This window comes from Topomyia yanbarensis, chromosome 2 (genome assembly GCF_030247195.1).
Source record: "Topomyia yanbarensis strain Yona2022 chromosome 2, ASM3024719v1, whole genome shotgun sequence".
NCBI lineage: Eukaryota > Metazoa > Arthropoda > Insecta > Diptera > Culicidae > Topomyia > Topomyia yanbarensis.
In genome coordinates, this window is record NC_080671.1 from 413,133,270 (window position 1) to 413,152,289 (window position 19,020).

The window sequence follows — 19,020 nt, forward strand, 5'->3', positions numbered from 1 at the left end:
AGCAGTTTTAAAAGTTTTCAGAATCTTTTATTCTAGTTGGACACAAATTATACGAATTTTGGTTACTCGAATTTTACAGTACATTAAATACTTTGTATAATACTAATTAATATCTATTTAACAATGAGTATCTTTCCAGAATTAGTTTAAACAAACATTTGAATGAAAAGCATTGACATTAATAATTTAATGTGGGTAAACATGCAGGTTATCAAAGTCACCCCGGAACACGAAAACGGACTTCAACTTGACATTATTTTTGAAAAAATAGCTGTAAACGGACAATTTTAGGTAAAACCATCCGATCTTGTTCTCCATACATCAGTACATGGTTTAAAAATATTAAACTCGAAAAAAATGCGTTGCGTCTAAAAATATGTAATGATTACTTCGAAAAGTGATCAATGTCACCCCGGTTTACGGTACTCTATTTCTCTTTCTGAGAGGTTCGAGTTTGAAAAAAAAGTTTTTCTTTTGATTCCGCTTTTTTGTTTTCACTCTATTTTTTATTACAGAAAAATATTTTTTTTTTATTTTCAGAATCTAATGTGACAGATTTTAACAATTTGAAGGTAATCGCGATAAGCTAAGATAAAAGGTGTTTCCTCAGTTAATTTTGGATCGCTGAATACGAAAACCAAGTCCATTTTTTTTCAAAGAAGCATTTTCAAGATTTCTTTGAAAAAGGTGTTTTTGGGCATTGTTATTTGTCAATATCTTGTTCAAATAGCTTCCGATCGAAACAGTTCGAAAGGTATTGATGTGCCGTTTCCGAAAATGTATAATATGCGTAGATCAAATCTCGACAAACATATGATTACGGCTTAAAAGCCAACTGTCAAAATTTTGTTTGAAATGAAATTTCAGACAAACTGTTACCCGCTAATCACAGATGTTTATAGTAAACAAAAGAAAAAAGTTTTATCTTGCATTAACTGCTATGAACTGCGTTTAGCCAGTAACGGTTTGTCCGGAATTTTCTTTCAAAGAGAATTTTAACAGCTGGTTTTTAAGCCGTAATCGTATGTTTGTCGAGAAATGTACATTTATTATGATTACAATCGACCAAGGTAAAAAAAATGTTCGACCTTTTTTAAAAAAATGCATATTTCTAGTAAATTTTTTATAATAAATCAAGGACAGAAGAAAATTCTTTTAGAATCTAATGAGATAGATAATCTTTTTGCATAAATTTTAATCCAATGGTCACAAAAGTCGGATGAAAAAATGTAGATGCTATGAAGCACTGAGTGATGATTGTAACTTTTTATTTTTTATTTTTATTTTTCGAATCATACTTTCGGCTGAAATAATCTTCTATACTTGATAGTTATTGTTTGTGATGGGTACTGTCTTCTCGAGCTTGCAATTATCCATCCTGCGGCATTTGAATGATTTTGGATATTTCATTGTACAACTAAGTGCTCTTTTTAAAATGTGGAAATATCGTTGGAAAAGTTTTGTTTTGTCTGTGGTGAGTACATATTTTACGAATTAAAGGAATTTTAGCCTTCTGCTTCAACAGGCTTCACAGCAGATTCTCAGTTCACAGAATAATACGTGACTAGTGCTACGATCCCACTGAGACTCCTTCCCGATAGGGACTCGAATATTTGACGACTGGCTTATGAGACCAGTGCTACACCCTCTAAACCGCCGCACCAGGGCAGGGTTCGCTAAAATCATAAAATTTCCATTTCGCTCAATGTACCATAGCATCAACATTTTCCATCCGATGTTAGTGATATTAGGCTTAAAATTAACATAAAATATTATTTGTCATCTTAGATTCTAAAAAATCCGAAAAAAAATTGTTTTTTGGTTATAAAATCATTTAAAAATGAGTAACTTTTAAAAATGGTCAAAAATGCACTTTTTTAAACTTTGGTCGCTTGCAGCACTAAAAATTTTACATATGATCGACACATATTATATGTTTTTGGAAAGGGCGTTTCGGCACCTTTCAACCTGCATATTGACTAAATTAATTGAATGATTTTGACACGAAACTACAGAAAGTGCTCAAAAACGAGATTTTTGAGAAAAGCACAAAATCGCTTCTTTGAACAAAAAATGAATATTGTTTTCGTATTCAGCGAGCCAAAATAAGTCTAAAAAATACTTTTTCTTGAAGCTTCATTTTTCTTGTAAACTAGTGTTATTTACGTTCGATCAATTCATTGATTCATGCCCACTCAGCCTATCAGATTTTGATTCTGTCAATAGCTACATTCTACAAAGCCAATTTATGAATGAATACACTGTCACTCGAAAATCCGTTGCAAAAACGCATCTTGTCCATATTTAAAATTGTTTTCGATTCTTGTATATTTATCGATTCGATATATGATTAAGACCACTGCATTCGGTACATTTGTATGCGTACTTTACTGGTCCGGGTGTTTTACCGCACACAATCGAAAAGTTTTCACAATTTTTGAAAGCTAATCTTGTGCTATAAAGATTTAATACCAGATATTAGTTCGATCACGGTTTTCTGTCTTCTTTCTTCAGATCTTCTCAAATAAGATTAATCGAATTCGATCACCTACTACAAGGGACCATTCAGAAATTACGTATCGCTTTTAAGGTGGGGGGGAGTACGACAAGTTCTAACATGTTGTGACATAGGGAGGAGGAGGAGTAACCTAGATCGTTACGTAACATGTTTTCACCGAAGAAAAAAATTAAAGGGTTGTATACAGGACAAATTTTTTTTTTCGAGATAACATAAAATCTCGACGTTTCATGCATTTTAAAGATGTTTTGGAAATTTCATATATGACCGAACGGTTCAGTGTACATTTCCGGAACCATATAAGCGATCCGTACGAAATTTTCTAGACATCTGTGGAGGTATTATAGCTATCATTTAGGACTAAGTGTGTGAAAATCGGCCCAACCATTTCCGAGAAACTGATATGAGTTTGCTAGTTTTGAAAGATGGCCGCTTTTCCCGGGCACTTCCGGAACCATCTATGGTGGTCAATGTAGTCAACGAAAGTTTGTTTGGCCGTCGGTGACCTAGAACAGCAAATTTAAGTTGTTTGAGAGACATTTTAGCGAAATTTTTACCTGTTTTGCTTTCATCGGAGTATCGGTTTGAATAACAATTTGCTATGTGATCGCACGTCACAACCTGTAACTCCGGAACCGGAAGTCGGATCGGGATGAAATTAAATAGCCATTTACGGGGGCGCAACACCTTTCATTTGAGACTAAGTTTGGATGAATCGGTCTAGCCATCTCCGAGAAACCAATGTGACTGTTATTCTGAATTTAGACACTTCCGCCGGGTTACACAAGTTTTTCGACTAGTGGCATCTAAACCTTGTTTATACTCAAAACCATGGAACTTTAAATATCCATGTGGAAAACGCAAATATTAGAAATTTAAAAAAAATGAAAATTCACATAAAAAGAGACTTCAGTGTATTAGCAAATAGACGGTCATTTGTATAATGTAACAATCATTTAAAATTTATCGTCAGCGTTCAAAGATAATTGCGAAAGAGTATATGACTTACTATAACATCATCGTTATATGCGTGCATTAATTTCTTATTAATTATCCAATGATATCACCAGAAGATATATTCTTGATATAAGTTTTCTTGCCTTACTAATTGGGATATCATAAAGAAAATACAGTGAGGAATAAATATTATCATGAGCTATAAATTTGATAGCTTTCTGTTATGACGTTCTAATCGGGTTGGGTTCGAGTCGGGTTCGGGATTTTCAATTTTAAGATGTTCGGGCTCGGATTCGAGTTTTTCAAATTTAAAAAAAATATGGTTCGGGTCGGATTCGGATTCGAAAAAATTTAAACCCGACCATCTCTAACACCATGGTGTCCGAATGATGTAATACACTTTCAAATAGATTCAACATTACTTGGATTTACGGGTTTAGATCACTAATGGTCAATCAAAGTAGGTTTGACCACATTGGCCACCTATGACGGTTCTTGATACCCCCGAAGAACTCGCCAAGTTCCTAAGCTCATGTTACACCTATTTTCCAGCGAACTCCTAACCGATTTTTGTCTTTCTCATATAGAAAGGTTATGCAATCACCCTGAACGTGACCCGCAGGGCCGAGTCTCATACACCATTCGACTCAGTTCGTTGAGATTGGAAAATGTCTGTGTGTATGTATGTGCGTTGTGTGCATGTGGAAAAAAAAATTTCACCTCTGTTTCTGAGAGATGGCTGGACCGATTTGCACAAACTTAGTGTCAAATGAAAGGTTCAATATTCCCATCGACTGCTGTTGAATTTTTTATTGATTGGACTTACGGTTCCGGAACTACGGGTTGAAGAGTACGGCCACACAGTAAATTCCCATATAAACTGGTACCACCATGATATCAAAATGATGCAAAACCTAATAAAATGTATGCAAAATTACTTGGATTTACCAGTCTAGATCAATAATGCCTAATCAAAGTCGCTTTGACCACATTGGCGACCTACGACGCACACCTAGAAAAAATCGTGTAAATTTACGTCTCCTTACCCTGACATATATGAGTATCAAAAATGACTTAATTTTAAGCCTGATTTAAATTTTACATGACGTTGAATTCCGTAAATCACGTAATTTTATTTCCCATATAGTCTTTGTTCTGCAGGGTAGTAAGTGTAATTTTTTGTCATTGCGCATGTAAAGTATATGTGTATTGAAAAATTAAACGGAACACGGTTATGTTTTATCATTTCGAGAATTACGATTTGTTAAATTGTTTCATGTTTGCAATTACGACAACTATAAAATTCATAATTGTTTGGTGTGCGATTCTTGGTTTTAAATGAAAAATGCTCAAAAGGGGGAAAATTTCGAAATCGAATTTGTATTTTTGAAGCCAAATGTTTTTAAAATACATGAAACGTCGAAATTTGATATACACTATAAAAAAAATGTTGACGGAGATTGATTTTTTTAACTTTGGCACATTTTTGCCTTTCTCATATAGAAAAGTTATGCAATCACTCTGAACACGGCCGGAGTCTGCGGCATGCCCGGACAAATGGAAAGTAACTTAGCACTTTATACTGTCGGAACCGACCTCTTTAAATAATGGGATTTTACCAAAGATTTCAGAGCTTTTTGAAACAATGGTTCTCGAATTCTTATTTAAATCATTTAAATTTTTTTATCCAAATCATCAAAAATTACATAGTTTCACCTACGATTGTAATTTTACAAGACGTTTATTTCCGTAAATCGCGTAATTTTACGTTTGCTTTAAATATTCATACACTCTTAGAAAAAATGAAAATTACATCTGACGTAAACAACGTAGCGACGTATTTTTTCTGTCTGATAATAGACTATTAAATGTTGCGATATGTAAAATTAAATAATGTGACTCTTTTGATGTAAAACTCAGACTGACTGGCCCAGGAAAAGCCGAACAACTCACATTTTTATATGTCATTAAATGTGAATTTATGTGAATTGGGACGCTCCTTATATGCAGGGATGTGAACGGTACCGATAAACTACATATTTTCCGGTATATTTACATTTGTACAAGCCGGACAGCCCGCTACAGCGACGCATCACTGCTGCTGCTGCCAGAACGGTAGCCAGACCGAGTACACTTTTCCGTACAGCAGAAAACTACATTTTGGTTTTGCTGCCGTACTCCGACTGCTCGGTGAAAGTGTGGCGCAGTATAGTTTGGCCTCTCGCTTTGTACACTCTTCTCAGCTCTCTGCCAATTCAAAGAGAGAGAGAGAGAGGACCGCACACGAAAGCGTTGATGCCGGTTGTGGCGTAAATGAACCGCATTCATTGTCGTTGTTTGTGGTTAAAAATATTAAATAGATATATTAAATATTAAAAACTGTAATATAAGGAAAGAGAAACTGTACCGCTCGCGTCTGGTGGCTGTACTAGGGGCGGTATTTTTTTCTCATGTTACTGCTTTACACACAGGTTTCCATACAGCGCTGAGCGTCCTGCAGCAGCGAACGGCAGCAGCGTCGAAAAAGAAAGGAGAATGAAGGCAAAAATATTACAGCCGTAGAAAAGGTAGGCATTTTGCATCCTTGCTTGTATGTGCATCTGGCAAGACGTAAAGTAACAAGATTTTTTTTGCTGTGTAGGTGTAATTTTATGGCATTGCGCATGTAAAGTACATCTTTCATGTAAAATTAAACGGAACACGATTATATCTCCTCATTCATTACGGTTTGTTAAAATGTGTCAATTTTGGAATTTCGACAACGACAAAATTCATATTTTTTTGGTGTGTACGTAACGGAAATCGATGAAGTCATTTTGAAATCATCTGCTTTTGGAAACCCGTTCCAAAAATATCCATACCGTTATGGTTATCGATAGTATTTTTTGATCGAATGTCGCCATCTTGGATTTCAAAGAGGTTTCGAACATCCATTTTATTTTTTTTTTAGCCATCAAACCCGTCCCAAAAATATTTATTTTTAATAAGAATAAAATTTTGTGAAATGCTTTAAAGAAACGAATTCTAATAAGAATGTGAACACTTTTTAGCGAAAAAGCCCCGGTTTGGTTCGTAAATGCAGATTGCAGTGTATGTTGCTTAGTTATAAATTATAATTAATAAAATGTATCATTTGGATACTGTTGGTACACATTTGGGTTGCGTCGCATTTTCACCGCGAGGTGGCCCAGCGTGTATCAAATAATCGTTACAAGTGAAAAAAATAATAATGTTATTGTCTGCAATTTTATCGACGACTGTGAATCATTCATTTTTCCCTACATCAAATAGCTTACGAATTATCAGTGATTCAAAAATGTTCAACTTCGTGAGTTGAAAAAAGTTTAAAAAAATTAAAAGGGAGAATAAAAATTGTCAAAAATCAATCGCTTATAAATATGACATGAAATAATCCATACATGTTTCTCGTTAATTTAGGAATTTTTGAATTAAATTTGAGAACGAATTGAATTTATTATTTATTTCTAAATTTCACACCAAAATATTATGAATTTTATAGTTGACGTAATTGCAAACATGACACAATTTAACAAACCGTAATTTTCGAAATGATAAAACATAACCGTCTTCCGTTTAATTTTTCATGACACATCGTCGCTGTTGTGCTATCTTATGACAAGCGACATTTTGCACATTTCGAGAAAAACTATTTTTAAAGTTTGAGATTGAATATCTTGGAACCTATAAATAGTACAAACAATTCAAAGAAGACAATTAATGCTTCTATCTATTCTGTATTAATCTCTCAAATATTATGAAGATCGGTTGACTATGTTGCGAGTTTTTACTATAAATGTAAACAAAAGTCGCACTCACACGTGTCATAAGCGTGTATTGATGACAAAATTTGTATGGCGTGTCTTAATCGTGCATGGAAAATTTTTCATAGAAAAAAATCATCAATTATTAACTTTTATTCATATCTTTGGCTTCATTTGGTCTATAAACAACCGGTGCAATGCATTTTGAAGGAAATGAGTCAGGGAATCTAGAAAAAATAGTTATTTTTGGTTACAGTGTTGCCAAATATGCTATATTTCCAGTTGAAAACTTAAACTGTATTTTTCTCACAATTTGCGTATTTTTCTTTTGAAAATGATTATGCCATTGTGTTTCGCAGATAGTTTTCCACATAAAAACACCTTATACATCAAGATAACTTGAGCCAATCCCCAGACACAGTCATTTGAAGCAAAAAATTAAAAATTTCTTAGCGCGTTTCTCGCTATATCTCAGTAACCAAGCAGAATGTCAAAATTCTGAAAACGCCACTTTGTAGAGATTTTTTTGAAAAGTAATGTAGCATATCTAACTCAGTTTACCCCAAAATGGCGTTTGTCATAAGATAGCACAACAGCGACGACATATGCTTTGCATGCGCAATGACAAAAAATACACTTACTACCATGCAGAACAAAGGCTATATGGGAAGTAAAATTACGTGATTTACGAAATTCAACGTAAAAATTAAATCAGACGTAAAACTAAGTCATTTTTGATGCTCGTATATGTCAGGAGACGTAAATTTACATTTTACATTACGGTTTGTTAAATTCTGTCATGCTTCCAATTACGTCAACGATAAAATTCATATTTTTTTGGTGTGTAGTTTCCAGAATGGCAAAGCATATTCGAATGTCGCTTCCATGCGACAATATTATTAAATATTAAGTATTACAATTATTAATTAATTATGTCATAATTTTAGGACAATCTGATCAGAAAATACCCGACAACATTCTTATGGACTTTAAATTCTTACAGTCTTGAGTCTGTCGACACCTTTTCAGCCCACTGTCGGCAAAGTGTCGAACGGGGTACACCAGTAAACACGACCAACTTTCCCCTCAAAACTTTTCAGCTGTGACCAGCTAGGAAAGTAACACCCCTCAATGAAACCAAACTCCCTTGCGATTCTACTGCACTTCGCATTTCACTGCAGCTTGAGTATACTATATATTTGTAGGTACGAGAAACTTTCTCGGCAAGACAAGAGAATTCTACACATATAACTGGTCGGTTGGGTGGTTGGTCGGTTGGCTGGCTGGCGGTGTAATTGGACTTCTCAATTTCGGCCCATTCTTACATCGGGCGTCTGTCCAGCATAGTGCTAGGTACGACCGAACATCGAGAGCATGAATCAGCCCCAGCACGAGGAGTGTGTGAAAAAACAATTTCCTTCTCGCTCCATCGTCGTATTTATTCATTCATGTTATACAAATGATTTAAGTGCATTTTAATTATTTATTTGTATTTTTCAGTTGGTTCTCAGGCCACCTTCCGCACCGAACTGAACATTCGCCAGGTCGGCAACGAAACATCCACACACAATAATAGTACACCGATGTTTATGCCTGGTGTACCCTGATGCAACGAATGTTCGCCATTTTGGGTGTGTCAGTGCAGTTAAATAATGACCCAGTGGGGTGACGCCTGGCGGATATTTCTTTGTTCTTCAGTGAGACAACAAATTGAATAATCCTGGGCTCGCTAGGGGACTACCGAAAGGAAAGGCAATTCCATCTTTTTCGAGGCTGAGAGCTTCGCCACACAAACACACACACAGAGAAGCAGCAAAGACATAAATGCAAATTACATTTGCAAACCGAATATTATCTCGGTACCCATTGCATCGTTTTGACTAATGTGTTTCCGCTGGCTGTTGTTGATACGAGAACTGAACCGACACCGGGGAAACAGAATTGTTTAAAGTTTTCCCCCTTGAGTTTGGGTGGCAGGCTGCCGGAGCTAGGCGAAGTGACCTACATTCTTTTCCATCCCCGGCCGGAGAAGCGAAGGGCTCTATCCACTCGGGCAGTATAATTGATGTCACTTAATGGGCTCATCTATTTTTTATTGAATGGTATTAATAAATCAGCGCCTGATATATGTGATGCCATGGAAAATCGTCCCATTTGTGGGTGATTTTTTACCGCAGGCGTGAGCGTTGGCACCGATGCGATGAGATGAGATGAGGGCTTTGTTAAAATGTGTACTTTTTATCCGCTTTTTTATTCAGTTAATGGAGTTCGGGTGATTGTTGGTGGAGTTTAATTTTTATTTTTCAATCATTCGCTATTTATTTGCGAATAGGTTATGTAGGGCAATCAGGATTTCCCAGAAATCGATTTAATAACACGTTTCGGTGGAATTGTGTTGGTATTAAAGGATTTCAAATAACTTTCCCTCTGGATCATGACTATCGATACAAATTAATTGGTTTGCTTCGCTGTGGGCTTTGCTTGATCAAGGAAATTCATTGATGGAGACGTAAATTGGAAATTTGGTTAACATGAGGATAGGAACGTGACTATCGTCTGGTGTAAGCCATCGGTCATGCTTTCGATTAATCTTTCGATCTCTGTTAAAGTTTTTTTTTCATTAGAGAGAAAGATTAAAGGATTCTTACACGGAGAACCAAAATTCGGCACAGATGCGAAAACATTAGTTGATTTACTGAATTGGATTAGTTATTATTTAGGACAACTAATCAAATTCTCAATTTGCTGATTTCGATTAGTTGTTCTCGATCCTCCTGAATAGAGCTAAAACGCTAGTTGAATTTTCTGTTTTTCCTGTTGATTTGACAAGGGAAAATGATGCTGTCACTTTTAGCGAAGACACATTCTCCATCTTCTCAACTAAAGTTTTTGCTGAATTTAGTACTATTTTCTGTTGGTTTCAACTAATATATTCTCTAAATTCAAAACTTTTTTGCATTAAAATCAGATATGTTTTAGTTGAATTTCTGATACAAATATGCTAATTTTAGGGAGGTTATTTTGTTAAATCTAAATATTTCTTCAGTTGATTTAAAAAAATGTCAGTTTTGAATTTAAGCCATACTGTTTTTTTTTTAATTTTAAATCTTTTGTAGTTAAATTTACACCCAAAACAAAAATCTCTTGCAATTATTGCAAGCGACAATCACTTGCAAATAATGTTAGCATCGCTTGCAATTTTGCAGTTAAAGCCGCTTGCAATTGTTGCAAGCATATAAAATCACTTCATCTCTCGCTATACGTACATACGTTTCTTCAACACACTGTCAAAGGATTACCACCACATTCACATGCCTATGCTGGTTGGTATAGCAACGCACGGCGAGTTTTTATTTTCCGTCTACTATTTATTCATTCCTCACCAACATCATCAAACGCAGTTTTGTGGTTTATTCATTACACACGAGACGGCATCAAATTGTGTAAGAGTTTAAACGTCCTGTTCTTATGTGTAAGGACAGATCAGTGCTTGTAGTTAGCGCTATGATGCGGAAAGGCCTGAGTTCAAATCTGGCTGCTTGTTTTACTTTTTTCATTAATCGTGAAATCATCTAAGTGTTTATATATGGCTTTTATCCACTTATTACTATCTGGTAGTATGGTTGGGTGGATAAAGCATTGATTAGTGATCTGTTTGTGCAGGATTCATTTTTCAATGCCAACAGTCTTTTTTTCTAACGCATATTGGTCACCAATACACATACATCGCTAATACATAGGCAAAATTCGGTTTTTCTGTTTCTTGCATTGCATGCAAGGAAGCTTCTTGCAATTTTCGCACATTACCAGAACGCTTGCAATTTTCGCTCGTATTTATTGCATTAATGTAAGCGAATCTTACCGGGTACGTTTTGGGTGTAGTATGTTCATATTTTAAATTTAAGATAGCTTTGGTTGAATGAAGCGTTTTTTCTATTGATTTAAAAAGAACAAAATTCTCACAGAGAACATAAATTCAGCTCAGAAACGAAAACATTAGTTGATTTTCTGTTAATTTCAACGCAAGTCTTTGTTATAACCCGCAATGGTTAATGGTGAGGTGGTTAGTTTTAAAAGTTCTTTTTAAATCCAGTGGCAGGAATTGTTGATTTCAACCTTTCTTAATTTTTAATTTAATTTTTTTTAGTTGTATTCAACGATTTGAAATAAGACTGCTTAAAAATATAAAAAAAATATTTAAATTGTGTGACCAATGCATTCTCTTATAACTATTTAATTAGATTGGAAATGATTATGAGCAATTTAACGCTTACTGGCTAAATTATTTTGTTACAATGTTTAATTTACTTAAGCTTACTTTGTTTTTTAAGTTTTGAACGGTGTAAATTTTTTATCAATGTTAGCTTAAGACTCTTAATTATCAAATATCATTTCTGATAGGGGATATTACCCAGTATAATTGGAAACTAGTCGGAATAGTGAATTCTACTGATCATCTCAACGAATTACGACATAAAATATTATTCTCGCCCTATGTTACATAGAACTGCCACACTCAACACTAGGTTCCTGTTTGGACAATGTTTGTTCTTGCATATTTTATCATCTATATTATACTGCCGTGATCCGCATAACAGTCCCATTTGCTATGGGTTTCCTATGCAGGTGGGACTGTTATGCGTATCACGGCAGTATACCACTTATAAAATAGTCACACACCACCTTTTACGTGCGTGCTGTCATAAGCTAGTTACCGTATTTCAAAATTTATATATTTAGCATCATTCCCAGTGCACGGTAATAGCAAAATCTAATTATCTTAGTCAATATTTTTTCATTGCGTTCCCATAGCAAAATCTAATTATCTTAGTCGATATTTTTTCATTGCATTCCCATTATCACACTACACCTGACTGCATTAACTTATACCTTAGTGATCCAATACGAGAATAGATAAAGGAATCTTGATGCACGTCGCGGCGTTTTCCCTTTGAGTGTAGCTTCCATCAACAAATAACGACACCTCTGGGTACTTGCACAACCATGAATGTCCTATGTTCAATTGTAGTAACAAGAACGGGTCAAAATGAAATGTAAGTACTTATATATGGTGAATCTGAAAATTAAAAACATTAGATACGAACATCTTGATTTCATCATATGAAATAGTAGACTCAAAACACTATACTAGGATTGTCGATTTCCGAAACATTCGGTATTTAAGTGTCAAAAAATAGGCGCTGTGGAGAGCGGAAAAGGTAGAGCTAACAGTACCATTAGCTACGATTATAATTGTAACGATTATGTTCTGTATCTACTTACGAAAAATTTACAGAAAACCCACCTTCAATTTTGTCCACCAAAAATTTCAATGCGCCAATCGTAAGTTAATTTCCATTGCAAATGCATATACTGAAATTAGAAGTTCATCTGTAGTTCTGCTCCGCATTTGACCTTGTATATGTATCATGGTGATAAATTCACAGCGACAATATGTTCAAATCTGTAATTCAAAAACACAAAACAAAGAAATTTGCTACTTTCTAAATAATAATAAATATCTGATGAATGAAGTCTACCAAGAGAGCTCGTCGAAAGTACAGTTGATCATTCTGAAAAGTCGATTGGATTTATAAACAGGTTAATGAATATTAACGTTCGTTCATATATTCAATTTCAATACTTACTGCAAATAGGAACAAAAAACAATGAGGAAGAGAATACAGGAACAGAACTATTTCTTCTTGTTTGCTCCATAGTACTTTTAGTTTCTCCTGGTACTGTAGCAAACCTATAGGTTTGTTCCAGTACACGGAAGTTGCTCCGGAGCTAACAGAAATGAAATACTCCTTTTTACTCTGGTTTGTTATCAGAGGAAGTAAAAAGTAGACAATACAGGAACGATTTTCTCCCTGCTTGCTACAGAATGCTTCCAGTTTCTCCTGGTACTGGAATAAACCCTTAGTAAACCGTGCAACCAATTTTACTGGATTTATCTGCGCGTGTCTTTATATTAAAAACATCGTCTTTGGTAACTACTAATGCACTCAAATAAATCTTCACTTTCAAGTTACGTGAAAAATCCCCTAGAATGATTTCTTTGACCACCCGAATAGAAATGTACAGTAACAAAGCCATGATTTGCACTGTTACAGTACAGTAATTTTACAATAGTTTACAGTAAGTTTTAGTGTTATGCTACAATACAAAAACAATAAACTTTAACGTTTTTATAGTAAATTTCAATGTAAAATAGACTTTTACAGTGAAAAAGGGGAGAGGTTAGTATCTTAACATTAAAAAAATCAATTTTTCTCCATACATTTTTTTCTCGAAAACAGTAAAATTTAATGTGAATGCACTGTATCAGTTTTTTGCTTAACAGTGAAATTTAGTGTTACATGACATTTTATTGTAAATCTACTGTGAGAACTTGGCATTGAATAATGTTGAAACAGTAGTAACTATAATATTTATTGTTTTATGATTGTTTGTAGGGTAAATGCTATTGTAAAATTCTATACGGGCATCTTTAATGGGTTTTTGTGGCTACGATGAGTACCATCTACATGATTCAAGCAAACGTCAAATAAGTTACGTGAATTTCAGGTATGATTTTTTTTTTAATTTCAATATGGCGGATAATTCCAGTCGCACACAGAAAAAAAATATTAGTAAAAATAAGAGTTTTTCACTCTTAGCAAAAAACAACCAACGCATACTCTTAGTTTAAAAATAAAACTTTTGTTTTGAGTACTATTCTTCATTTACTTAAAAGGAAAACTTTTATTTTGATTATTATTTTTGAATCTTGATTAATTTAAAAGTTTTACTTTCGACCTAATAGTTGGCGTTGGTTGTTTTTTGCTAAGAGCGGGACACTCTTACTTTTACCAATATTTTTTTCTGTGTGTAGGAGCGTAAGTCTATTTGAAAATCTCTAAAAATTGTTTATTTATTAACATCTAAACCTTTACAGTTCTTCAAGGTTACTAACAGGCCGAAATTGATCTACTCCAGTAATTACACGATAGCAGTCTGGAAAGGGACGATCCATAAATGACGTAGCATTTTTTGAGTGATTTTTAACACCCCCCCCCCCTATCGTACCATTTCGTCACAAACCTCTAAATACCACCCCCTGGTAATTACGTAGCTTGACGGTAATTCTCCCCCCCCCCCCTTGACCCCGTAAAATTTAAAAAAATGAAAAACGATGTTAGTTATTCCCCTTTAAAAAACTACGTAGCATGACATGACCCACCTGTCGTCACATATCACAAAATACAAAACTCCCCCCTCCCCATATATTGCTACGTCATTTATGGAGGATCCCAAACTGCGCTTTTGTAGAAATGGAATGTTCGACAAGAACGGAAGCTAAACTTTTTCCGGTATAGTTCACCATGCTATTATTCCGCAGGTCTGCTTGAATCGCTAGAGAATGTTTTACGAGTAGAACAGCGAAAGTGAAATTATTAATTCTATTTCTTGGAAGGGATATTTAAAAAAAACTCCAAAATTGATAATTTATGTTGCTCCAGATAATAAAGCTGTAATACAAATTGTTAAAGGTAAATATGTGAAAAATACATGGAAACATTACGTTTTAACCGAAGTGTTCTATTACATTTTTTTTGGTTCAAAAATATCACATTGTCCCTGGAAACATTTTTGAAAGTTAAGAATTCTGTATAAATTATTATGCATACCGGAAATTCCATTTAAAAATGTATTAATTTTACATTACTTTAAATAAAATTGGAATTGAATAGTATTGAGATACCACATACAAATTATTTCCACAGAATGTAGCATCTACTCGTTATGATGTTTCTTAAAGATGATTAGTACGTGAAAATCCACTGAAAAGTACATGAAAAACCCTTTTTACATTTACGGGATAGGATAATAAATACAAATCAGTCGATTTCCATGTAACATCTACGTGAAAAGTAGGGTGGAAAATATTCACATAACTTTTAAGAGAATATTTTTTCGAGTGTAAGGTGACTTGTGACTCCCCAGTAAACGAAAAAGCAAATAGGTGGATATACGCTATTAGAATTCGGATTCGAGTCGGGAACGGATTTTAATTTTCCTAATATGCGGGTACTACCCGGGTTCGCTATAGGATTTTTTTTTTCGTGTTCGTGTACGGGTTGGGTTCGAGTTTTGCATTTTTTTAAATCCGGGTACTGGTAATCTTACATAAATAATATTCGGGTTCGGGTCGGGTCCGGGTACGAAAAAACCCATACCCGCCCATCTCTAGTGCAGACTAGAGTCTGTGGTATTATAGAGTCCCGTACAGAGAAATGCGCAACACAGCCTGCCCCTCTTCTTTGTTTCTGGCACCCACTGTTTTTGCTGTAACTTTGAGTGACTTCTACCGAGTAACACTATAAATAATTATAGTGAACTGAAAACCTACTGTTACACTTTATTCATAATACTCTTCCATGTAATTTATTGGACATTGTTACAAAAAAGTATAATAAACTTAATATAGTGTCATGTTTAGTCGATTGAGATATTTCGCCAAGATATTATTTTTATCAATCCTAATACTTTTCTTATATGTTTCCCGAAAGAATAATGTTTGTTCAATTTCACTGTTCCAATCATGTGCTCTCGCTCTAACATGTTGTTTCCTGGTTGTTTTCTATTACGCTGAACATATACAATAACATAAACAGTAGTTAAAATATCTAATCAAGAGTTCTCATTAAAAAAAATACTATGAGTGTGAAAGAAATTATAAATCAACAACTCTACCTAAATTTATGAGTGTATATTTATGCATTCCCCTAGGTAGGTACAGTTTAATGGCAAACTATTCAAAATTGACATAATAAATGCAGATTGAATTGTCATAAAGATATTCACTTTCAGCCTAAATCCAGTGATCGCTGCGTATGCAATGAGCGGCATCTTCATAATACGGTCATTTTTAACCATTTACGCACTACACAAGATGTCGAAGACATCCGTGTTCTATCTCACGGAATAACTTCAGTTGATCCTCGATGTATAACACCGATTTCGATGGACATGAAACTAAAATATGCATCAGCCGATAAAAATTCAACATGTCATCATTATACACGCAACTATTTATCCCCAGGTGTACAAATCCGTAATAAGTATTGTGAAGAATAATCTGAGGGACTTGAAAAAAATACCATCACATTGCGGCATGCTACAACCTTTTGAATAGAGGCACAAAATTCAAACGTGCAGTTTTAGATGCACTATTATTAGATATGGAGATAGCAAGTTTCTGTTTTTTTTTGAAAAGAGAAGGATTATGCATTTGTCAATAGCCTTGCATTCTTGGAATGGCTTAATGCTTCAGTCCTGATTGGTGAAAATCATCTAGACAAATGATTAAGAATCAGATCAACTGTGCCTAATAACAGTCTTGAAAAACTGTTCTAAGAAGTCCCTGGTAATTTATGATATCCTGAAAGCAATTTTGATTTTCTGTTTGAGAATATTCAACATTCACATAACAGAGGTAAGAAACATTTTGTTTTCATTCATTTAGCTATATCGCATGAGAGACGTAAACAAAATGTTGAACGGATGTTCGGCTTCCACCAACGCACTATGCGTCGTTAGTCAGCTACGACTTCAAATATGTCACCGACCGTGTTGTGCATTTGCGCTATGGTTTTGCTACATCCGATACTTATTACATCATCGTCGTTTGGTGAAGACTCTTGAGTTGATTATGGTCAACTATGACAGGACAGTTGCGTTACTGCAAGGACAGTCGAATTTCTTTATTGCGCAATGCTCACTAAGGAAAGTTTGCTTCTTTTTATATGCTAATATGTCTCGCTTTTTTATATAAACTCGTATATACAATATATATGCTAGGTGAGATACATTGGTCACTACTGATGGATTTTCTTGGATTCTGGTTTTCAATATTCTAAACGTGCAATCCATATCTTTGAATAAATTAGCAGACTGACAGTTCAAACAATTAAAGAAGCAAAACAGGTACTTACTTTCTATTTCGAACCGCTTTGTAGACACTTTGCTAGACAATAGTATTGCTAGTTACACAATTCTAATGACGGTAAGAATTCTTCCCACTTGTGTCTTCAACGAGCTCGATTCTCTGTACATGGCAAATAAAACTACTGAACACTGCAAACAAGACTAGCAGGAAGCTCAAGATTTAGCGACAAATGTTTAATTCATTTTTATTCCTAGTTTTTTTACTACTCACCATTGACGCCGCTGTTAGTTTATAAGCACTGGGCTATATAGCTTCGATATCTTACACTTTCTCTCAGCACTAAAATGGTATTTCATGATAATGATACTTTACAAATATTTTTTGATCGAAAACAACTTGTTAATACACAGCTTACTACAGACGACGGACTCTTGAATGATAAAATATTTTTTTCCATTTGACATTACGAATAACTTTTTGCTAAAACAGTAATTTTTCTAGTTACAAAAGTAACTGACGTTGCTGATTGTTTATGTGCTGGATTCTTACAGCAAATATTACTAACTCAGTAAAAATGATACTTGATTTCAACCATATACATAGTTGAAGAAGCAAATTTTATTTTTAATTTTCGTTTTGCTGGATTGTGTCCATGGTTTTGGTCAGCTAAAAGTGTTTCTTAAAATCAACAAAGCAAATCAGAAAAATCCGAGTTGAATTTCAACTAAACTGTTAGTTATTTTTTCGGATTTGTTGTTAAAATTAACTAATCTAAAAACAGAAATTGAAATTAGAAAATGAGCTGATTTTTAGCTTTCCGTGTATAAAATCGGTGCTCCAAGCAACTTAGAACATGGTAAGCTTTCTCCAATCGCCGTGCTTTGGTCTTAGTATTTATGTATCTGCCTCTGTGTATCGTATTGGATTTATATTCTAAATTTATGGCAATTATTCGTCGGATTGAGAAACCTCACCACTTGGTTTTCCATTCCAATGACATCATTGACCCAGCTGAATTTTTTTAATCATTTATTCTAGATTTTGGCCCAGCTGCGGTCAACCGTATTGGGGTGACGCTTGTATTTCTTCCGGGTAGGTGTGTAAGCCAGTTTATTACTTACCCAACCTATTTTTATACTAAAAACTGCTTTCCGATACATTCACCGACCGAACTATCAGTTTTACTTTTTAGAACGGCTGACTGATTGCTCTCTTCTTTCGACATCTTAACGTTTGTTCAGCACTTTTTATTTACATCTTATAACTGACAGAATGTGCTTCCAAATATGTCTGAATCATGCGAGATTACTACTTTAACTTACTGCAAAAATCAATCACACTCTTTGTATTTAATAAGTTCAGAGGGGTATATTTGACTTTTGAGTCAATAAATAATATCGAACACTACTTTCTTATAATGTCCAGACGTTTCAACCGTTGGTTTCGGCCTTATTCAGCGAAAATTATGGGAAGCGTTTTTGTTGTTAGCTTTCTACGCTTTCTACAAGCGAAGAACAAAAACGCTACCTATAATTTCCACTGAAGAAGGCCGAAACCAACGGTCGAAACGTCTGGACATTATAAAAAAATAGTGTTCGATATTATTTGTTGACTGAAAAGCCGAATATACCCCTCTATGCCAACGACAGTCGTATCATCGCCCATTATTTAACAAGTTCTTTGCGAATAACACTGTCCCTCCTGATTAGAGGCAATGGAAGGTCATCGCCATTTGAAAACTAGGAAAACCAGCCTCCGACCATAACTAGTATCGGCCGTTGTTCGACTTACAGTCAGATACACAATTTGGCTTCCACAAAGGCAAAGGA

The 19,020-nt window shown here is 34.7% G+C and overlaps 1 long non-coding RNA gene across 1 annotated transcript; it reads right to left on the bottom strand.

Moving 5' to 3' along the window:
* Nucleotides 1–12,295: 12,295 nt before the first annotated feature.
* LOC131682530 (uncharacterized) lies at nt 12,296–13,036 on the bottom strand. Its single transcript, XR_009304097.1, has 4 exons — nt 12,906–13,036; nt 12,798–12,830; nt 12,563–12,721; nt 12,296–12,334 (listed from the first exon to the last, which is right to left on the bottom strand). It is a non-coding gene; the product is annotated as an uncharacterized LOC131682530 (long non-coding RNA).
* Between the last annotated feature and the right edge of the window lie 5,984 nt (nt 13,037–19,020).